At 44.1% G+C, this 9,009-nt stretch overlaps 1 pseudogene; it reads right to left on the reverse strand.

Moving 5' to 3' along the window:
* Window positions 1-2,143: 2,143 nt before the first annotated feature.
* On the reverse strand, window positions 2,144-2,933 carry LOC112394007 (putative olfactory receptor 13C6; annotated as a pseudogene).
* Window positions 2,934-9,009: the final 6,076 nt, after the last annotated feature.

Below are 9,009 nucleotides of genomic sequence, written 5' to 3' on the forward strand. Positions count from 1 at the left end.
AAAAAAAAAAAAAAAATACCACATCTTCTTTATCCATTCCTCTGTTGATGGACACTTAGGTTGCTTCCATGTCTTGGCTATTGTAACTTGTGCTGCTAGGAACATTGGGGTGCATGTGTCTGTTCCATCCAGCAGGGGTGTGGGGACAAAAGGGAGAGGCTCAGCTGGAAAGGGAAGAAGGAAGTTTGGGGAGAACTCTCCAGAAAGAGGGCACAGGGAAGAACACAGCCTGCCCACCAAAATACCACCACTTTTACATGTTCCAAGTTCACGTCCACCATCCCTATTTCCCACATGCCACCACTCACGCAGGCCTGCAGCTTGAAAACTGCAAGCACAAGACTCAAGCCGGGTATTTCTGGGTCCAGAGTACTGCCTCTGGAGAAACAAAAGGCAGTCAGACCGCAGACAGCCTGTGAGGCTGTCTGGCCACTGGGCCACTCGACCAGGCTGGAAGTGACCACGTCAGATGGTGAAGGCAGACTTCTGTCGCCTCTGTGAGGCGAGACAATGTGGGTCGGAGAGTCAGAGGCGTCCGGTAATCAACCCCTATCCTCTGGGCACCTCTTTGGGGTCTGCCAACCCCATCTCCGAGGCTGGAAATCGGGCCCCAGAGCCTCAGGTGGGCTCCGCCGGTGCTCTGGTGCCCTCTAGTGGCCATCCGCTAGAACGCCAACTCTGAGGCCTTCTGCCACCCTCTCCAGCACATCTCCCTCTCCCTTTCCTGCCACATCCCAGACCAGAAGAGCTCCTGCCAAGGTGTGTTGCTCCCTAGAGGTGCTGATGGGTTGGACCAGGCCCCTGAGGCCATGCCCTGGGGTGATCCCAGGCTGCTGGGCACTTTTCTTTTAACCACATCTCTAGCCAGCTTCCTGCCACTGGCCAAATGAGGAGTTTGCAATGAGGTGGGCCCACGTCTGGGATGCTCCTGAGGAGGCCCACCCGTGGGAGGAGGGTCCTGTCTGTCCCGCCCTCCGATGGGCCCCAGGCTCCAGGCGGGAAGCTCTCAGCCAGTGTCTGAACACAGGATGCTGCATCCTCATTCTTTGTAAACGCTTGGAGTTACCTCAATACCATTTTTAAAATGGATCTCCCAGTTGGCATATTTATGAGATAAAGAATTTCCCTCATTAAAATTTACGAACAACATATTATTAGAACGAGCAGGAAGACACAAATGATCTATTACTTGGAGGATTTAAAAATTCTAACGAGAAGACACTCACTCTTCACCCTCTTGGGCATTAGCACAAGGCAAGAATCGGCTGCCCTCTTTATCCCTCTGATTTCTCCAGAACCTTCCCTTCGAGGAGAAATCTCTGGACTCTGCGGGGACTGTGAGTGGTGACAGTCAGCTAACTCTGAAACTGAAAAGCTGGAGGAAACGAGACAGGTGAAGGAGATGAGGAGTGGTGACAGGGAACAGCAGGGACGTCACGTTCAATCTAAGGCTGAGAGTCTGGGTTAATCTCCAGCGAAGGTAAGGGCCACCAGGAGCTGGCCCTACTGGCCTTGTCACATGGGGTGGGGATGGGGGACAGCCAAACCGTCATGGCCACTTTCAGAGAAATAAAGAAGAGTGGAAGGGCGTCCCTGGGAGCCCGTTTGAAAACGGTCACTGTTGTGAAAGAATAAGATGCACTTTTCAGAAAAGCGAAGACTATTCTCTTGGTTCTCAAAGACTTGCAAATACTGTGTGTTCTTCCGGAGGCATGCTGAAGCCCCCAGCCTTTGAGGGCAGAAATGGGAAGTAATCTGGGTTCAAAACAATCCAGCACTCACTCCTTGAGGGTGTTGAGGATGACCAGTGTCCACCCCTCGGGTGCTGTGGGGCCTGAAATCCCCTTACCACCTGGGATGGGAGGGGCCACGCAGGTACCCCACTGGGCAGCAGGGGGCTTGGCTGGTGGGCTACAAACCATTATCAGATACGTGATTTGCAAACATCTTGTGCCATTTTAGATGGTGGATTATCCTTTTCTTTTCTCCAAGAGATCCTAAACCTCTGTAGGGCACTTCGTTGCACTTAGAGGGAGAGGAGGAACGAAATCAGGCTGACAGGTGCCCAAGGCCAGTGCAGCCCCTAGGGCTGGGGAGGGAGGCAGGAGGAAGGGCTGAGAGTTGGCATTAGAGCAGATGGCCACTAGAGGGCGCCAGAGCACCAGTGGAGTCCACCTGCGGCTCTCAGGCTGGATCTCCAGGCTCGGAGGTGAGAGGAACAGGTAGAGAGGGCTTTCTGCTTTCCATAGCTTGAAGGTATTCGCAGCGCAGCGCTTAGAATAAAGGCATAGGATGCCACAATCCACAGGAAGGGGACCAGTGTCAGGAAACCTGAGATGCTCTCTCCAGCTCCCCACATCACCATAGAATAGCCCTACAACTGGAGCAAACTCACAGAAGTTGTGGTCCATCTCCCTGCTGCCAGGGCAGAGAGGCAGAGGGGCTGCCAGGGCCAGAGTGAAGGCAGAGAAGGAGAAGCCACTGAACTAGGCTCCAGGCAGCCATACGACCCTGCTCATCACGGCAGGGTAGCGAAGGACGTGGCAGATGGCCAAGTAGTATCATGGGACGTGGCAGCAGTAGCAGGCACTCAACTGCAGTCAGTGAGACAAAAGAGTAGAAATGGACCAGACGGTGACCAGCGAGATGGTTTCCCGCCCATCCAGGAAGCTCTGCAACAGCTGAGGCACGATGTTTGAGGTACAGCCAATCTCCAGCAGGGAGAAGCGGCAGAGGAAAAAGTACATGGGTGTGTGAAAAATCCGACTGGAGGCCACAGCCAGCACGATGAGGTTGCTGCCCCCAACTGTCACCACACAGACGGCCAGAAAGAGGGTGAACGGGAGAAAGCCCAGATGTTGCAGCTCCTCAAAGCCCTCTAGGATTAGCCAGGTGGTCTGCTTCTTGCTATCACTACTGGGCTGCTTTCTCATCTAGATTTGTCCTCAAGAGAACAGAGGAAGGTAATATGAACCAAGACTGAATTATGACCACACACCATGTTTGGCTTATTAATTTATTCATCAAGCAAGCACTGGGTACAGGCTTTATTGCCTCCTGTTTATAGAAGAGAAACTGAGACGCAGTGAGTTTAAGTCGATTATTCAAGGTCATTATGGTGGAGTCATGATTTGAACCCAAGTTTGCTTGACTCCAAAGCTGCTAACTACTATCCTACAGTGCTTTTGGAAATCCTTTCGGAGTGATAGAAATGTCCATATCAGAGAGCAGTATAGGGCTCTTCCAACCAGCTATTTACCTGACAATCTTCGCTGAACATCAACAGGAAGGGTAGGAAGAGGGCCCAGGACTTCTTGGGAGGTGGTCCTGCTCTAGGTCACTCATCTCAGACTATTTTCCCTTCCCAAGAAAATGAGACGGAAGTCCTGACAAAAAATGTATATCATCTACTCCGTGAGAGATGCCATATAGAAAGATCTGCATTAACCTAGATCCCACTCTCCTGGGAAGCCATTCTTTCTCCTTGGACAAGTGCCCTGGTGACTGTTGGTAAAGCCATTTTCAAACTTTGCACAGTCTCTAATCAGTCTTCTGGAAGCTGGGGAAACTTTCTTTTTCTTGATTCTCCTGCCTTATGTCCCCTATACAGGCCAAAATGTTCAGCTTATCTCACCTAACTGTAGATTCTTTAGAAATTTCTACCCTGGTTTGTTTTCTCTCAGTTATTGCAGGAAGATAATACCAACACACAGGAAGATCTTGGTAAGTACTTGTGGAATATATGAAAAAATAAATAAATGAATTAGTTATAATAAATTTCCAATAGCAAATTGCCATGGAAACTTTCAGCATCTGAAATTAATGCTTGGGCTAGAGAAAGAGACATTTAAATGATTACCAAGAGAGAAGGAATCTTTGGTCCCTCCCCTAACTGAGGGAATATTGGAATATTGCTACTCAGAGCTTGAGATGGAACCATGATTAAGATTGTAGGTGGAAGTCAAAGAGATGTGTGTGTGTGTGTGTGTGTGTGTGTTAAGCTGAAGAAACCAGAAAGCCCAACACAACATAGAGTTTTCTCATTTATTTTTATATTTATTTATTTATTTATTTTTGTGGTACGCGGGCCTCTCGCTGTTGTGGCCTCTCCCATTGCAGAGCGCAGGCTCAGTGGCCGTGGCTCACGGTCCCAGCCGCTTCGCGGCATGTGGGATCTTCCCGGACCGGGGCATGAACCCGCGTCCCCAGCATCGGCAGGCGGACTCTCAATCACTGCGCCACCAGGGAAGCCTCCAGTTTTCTCATTTTTAAAGTTAAGAAAGATGACTTTCCACATTGGCAGATGGCAGCAAGAACACAGGGTTTTTGTGTTCTTTTCCTGGTCCTACCTGTTCTTCTGGACTTGAGCTTACACCATGCAGACACACATTGGTCACATGGGCAGTACAGACAAAGAGCAAATAGAGTACTTTCATATGTTTTTGAACATATTTTGTCTTCTATGTACTAGTGACTTCTTAAAGAACTAGGGAGAGACTTGAAATGAGAATGGAATAGGACTCCGGATTTAGCAGAGAGATGGAGCAAGGGAAGAAGCTAGTAAAACTAACCAAACCAACAAACCAGTCAACTGACCCAAAACGTTTCAAATCTGGACTCTGAATCGATGCTTATGATCAAAAAGTTATTATTGTTCTTGCTAACCAGTGAATTTGACCTTGGTCCGTGTTAAAATTCTTTAATAGATGTTTTACAGAACATTTGGAATTCTCATAAGGAGATATCATTAGGAGCTATATAATGCGAATTACAGTGTGAAACCTCACATAATGTCTTTTATCGATAGTATTAGTAATTTAGTAGATCAAAAAATAATTTAGTAATCAGGAGAAAGGGGTAGGAAGAGGGCATATTAATTTCAGTAAAGTTTAACAGAAAACATGATGACCGTGAGCTTCAAGAGAATACTCTTAGTTTGCTTACTATATAGTAAAAGTATTCATTAATGACCCTCTGAAGGTCTGAGAAAGATGTCTAGTGAAAAGGAGAAAGTTTTGTAGATCTTGTTTCATTCACCTATCTAGACATAGCAAATATGCATGGCTCATGAAACTTCAGATGATATGAATCAAAGAGGGGTAACCAATATTATAGGTGATAGAATTATAATTCAAAATAATCGTGTCTTTTGGAATGCTAAAGACAAGATGAAATTTAACAAGGGCACATATAAACTCTGCAGATAGGCTTTAACAATCAGTTGAAAAATTACAGGAAGGATAAGACCTGACTTGGTAGCCACTTCTGTGAGAATGATTTGAGATTCTTTTTTTGACCATCGTGAATTAGGACCTAGTAGGTATAAAGTAGGAGGAACATATGAAGAGTGTGGAGAGGTTCAACCTGGAAAAGACTAAACTAATGGAAGACTATGATAGCTGTTTTCAATATTGGAGGGATTCTTATGAAGAAGAGGCATTATAGTTATCCCATAGAAGCTCAGAGGGCAGAACCAGGACCGTGGGGGTGGTGGTGGTAGAAACCCCATACCCACCTACCTGTGCTGGTTTCACAGAGGGGATTCTTATGGGGCTTACAATTGTTATTTACAGCATGATTTTGGGGGGTACAAAAATAAGGTAAGGCTCACTTTAAGAGAGGGTAAGAGTGGGGACAATGAAGTTTCTTCCTAGAGCCTCTACAAGTTTGTTGGCAAGTGTGGGCCCCATTCATTGGAAGTACTTGGAACAAACACAAGACATTAGAAAAAATATGGCATGCTTCCGAATTTGTTTAGGCTGTGTCAGAGGTGGTCCTCTCTGGAGGTAGAGAGTAGTCTGGGCCCAGATAAATTCTAGATACTCAGGTTCAATAGAGAGGGGACATGACCTGCTTTGGGCTTGGAGTCAATGCCTTCTCCCCTGGTTGTCTTACCCCTGGACTAAATTCTTCTGCCAGCTTACAGATCTGTGGACTTTCTGCTTCTCTCCTGTGAAGGCTCCATGTTATTGGCTTCTCCCCACTCCAAGGTAGTCATGGAAGCTGTTGACCCTATTCTATATATGCTGCTATGGACACTACTGCCTTTTCTAGAGCAAGACAGCCTCCTTCCCTTCTGGGGGTTGAAGAAAAGCCTCCCTAAGGAGGAGATGTATCTTGGAGTCAACCAGATCAGCTGCATCTATGTTTTTGTTCCAGGGAAATGTTTTGGTTCATTCATCAGGGACCACATCCATATGTTTCACTCAAATCTAATGACCTCTTCCTTATGAGATAGAGAAAAACTGGAAAGACATAAGAATATCCATGATTAAAACCAATATTTAATACTTTATAATTCATAAAGCAAATATTAACTTACTTAATAAGTATCTGATATTCAGAATGAACCCCAATGTGAAATGCGTGTATGCTATCATTTGTTCTTGCATCATTGGGACGGATTATCTAGAGTATGACCTCTAAGGGGTAGATTAGCAGTCTTCCTACTCTGGCATGGGTCAAGACCTGGGCCCTGCTTTAATCTCTAAACAGGGAGGAGGCAGGAGAAAACAGCCATATAATTCTTTTTTAAAAAATATATCTTTATTGGAGTATAAATGCTTTACAGTGTTGTGTTAGTTTCTGCTGTACAACAAAGTGAATCAGCTATACGTATACATATATCCCTATCTCCCCTCCCTCTTGAGCCTCCCTCCCACCCTCCCTATCCCACCCCTCTAGGGGGTCACAAAGCATCGAGCCGACAGCGATATGATTCTGTAGATAATTTTTTCTGTTTAGTTTGATAGTTTTTAACATCACAGATTTACATAAACCAGGTCAGTCCTCTTAAAGAGAGTCCAGGCAGATAGTAAAATGCAGTTAAATGACAGATATAAAGAAGAAATCTTGCTGCAGGAATACAGCACTGAGTTCCTTCCATATGAAAGCAGAGAGGGGACCTAGGCCAGAAGGAAGACAGCGCAGGGCCACAGCAGAGGTTGGATTTTTCCTAGTAACAGACTAGAATGGCTCCTCTTGGAGGAGACTGGACAAGTGTCTTACTTTGACAGCTGAAAGGCAGAGTGGAAAGACTTGGATGAGGAAAAGGTGACCTGCAAGGAAGTAACTATAATATTGTTTTTGAGAGAGTAGCTGAGAGTAAATATGGCTGCCTCAGTCTTGGGTTGCTGTAAAGAGCCTGAGAGAGATGCCAGTTGAGAAGCAGAATAAGAGACTTTTCCAGGTAGAAAGGAAGTCCAGTGTTTATTAATGTAGAATTTATGATAATAGTAATAAAAATATCCAACTTGTGTTTAAAAGTTTAATTTCAGCTTTTTCCCCCCTGAAGTGTTATCTGTGAGTTGAAAGTGGAAATGAAGGGTCTACATGCTGTTTCCTAGGTATTAGATTAGTTTTTGTATAAAACCGTGCCATACATTAATTAATTCAAGAAATATTGTACTTACCAAGTATTTATGACCTGTCAGACACTGTTCTAGACTCTAGGTATAAGGCAGTGAACAAAACAAAATTTGGTTAGCGGAGTTATCTGAACTACCTTCAGATACCCGCGTCTTGATGTTGGATACATATTACCCTCATCAGAAACCTCTTTCATCCAGAGCTGGCTTTCCTGAATGCAGAAATCCTGCCTGGGAAAAAAATTCATCTTCATAGGACTAGCTTCCCGTGTCCCTCATATCAACTAACTGATACAAGCATCAAGAATGAATGGAGAGAATATAAAGAGGAAGATATGTTAAGACCAGAAAACAAAATAACGATACTAAAAGAGATCATTTAGTGAATATCTCTTATGTGTGAGGCACTCTGATAAGAGTTTTACAAAATTATCTCATTGAAGCCTCACAAGAATTGAGGAAGGTAGTTATTATCATTACCTACAATTTACATATATCAGGTAAGTATAGCATAGAGAGATTTGAGTACGTTGTCCAGGATCATACAATCAGTAACTGGTGAAGCCCAAATTCAAAGCTGACATTCCACAGTATTGCCTTTGGATAATAGAGAAGGGTAAATAGAAGATATTAAGAAAAAGAAGAAAACTGTGATGGGTTGGCCTGGAAATATGATCAAGTTGGTCCATAAAAACTATCTTCAGACGCTTGCTACCTCCAAAGTATTGTGGAACAGACACACAGATCTACAGACATACATGAAATGTACCCTAACTTGGCTTCTATTGATTGTCAAAATTTCATCCTGGAAAAAATAAATAAAGTGGATGTTATCAAACAATGGCCTCAGTCATTAACAAACAGTCTCAATAAAACACTCTTAACAATACCTCACTATGACAGTAAAACTTCCTGGTGAGCTCATCAGGATAAACTTGTTGCAACTACATGAACCAATTTTCTCAATAAGACTGTTAGTTTGATCCAGTAAGATGTTGGAGGATATTTAATAAAAATAAAGTTTGGCTTTTGGAATTACTGATCATCCTATGTCATCCTTCATGAAGGTAGTTAGATAGCCAGGCCAACTGTTTTTCAAGACTAATTTTGGATCATGGCAATAAAAACATGTGAACAGCACATATACATTAAAATAACTCCATCACCAAAATTTTTTTTCCTTCCAGTTTTTTTATATGCATTCTTTATATAGTTGTAATTATCATCATACATAAAATTTTAATCCTAATATTTCACCTAGCATTTTATTGTAAGCATTTTATATTATTTTTTAAAAATTTTACAGTTAAAAAAAATTTATTTATTTAATTTTGGCTGCGTTGGGTCTTTGTTGCTGTGCGCGGGCTTCTCATTGTGATGACTTCTCTTGTTGTGGAGCACGAGCTCTAGGAACATGGGCTTCAGTAGTTGTGGCACGTGGGCTCAGTTGTTGTGGCTTGTGGGCTCTAGAGCACAGGCTCAGTAGTTGTGGCACATGGGCTCAGTTGCTCCATGGCATGTGGGATCTTCCCAGACCAGGGCTCGAACCCCTGTCCCCTACATTGACAGGTAGATTTCCAATCACTGCGCCACCAGGGAAGTCCCAGCATTTTGTATTATTTCTTCATTTAAAATAATCATA

Source organism: Neophocaena asiaeorientalis, unplaced genomic scaffold, assembly GCF_003031525.2.
Source record: "Neophocaena asiaeorientalis asiaeorientalis breed wild unplaced genomic scaffold, Neophocaena_asiaeorientalis_V1.1 scaffold134, whole genome shotgun sequence".
Classification (NCBI taxonomy): Eukaryota; Metazoa; Chordata; class Mammalia; order Artiodactyla; family Phocoenidae; genus Neophocaena; species Neophocaena asiaeorientalis.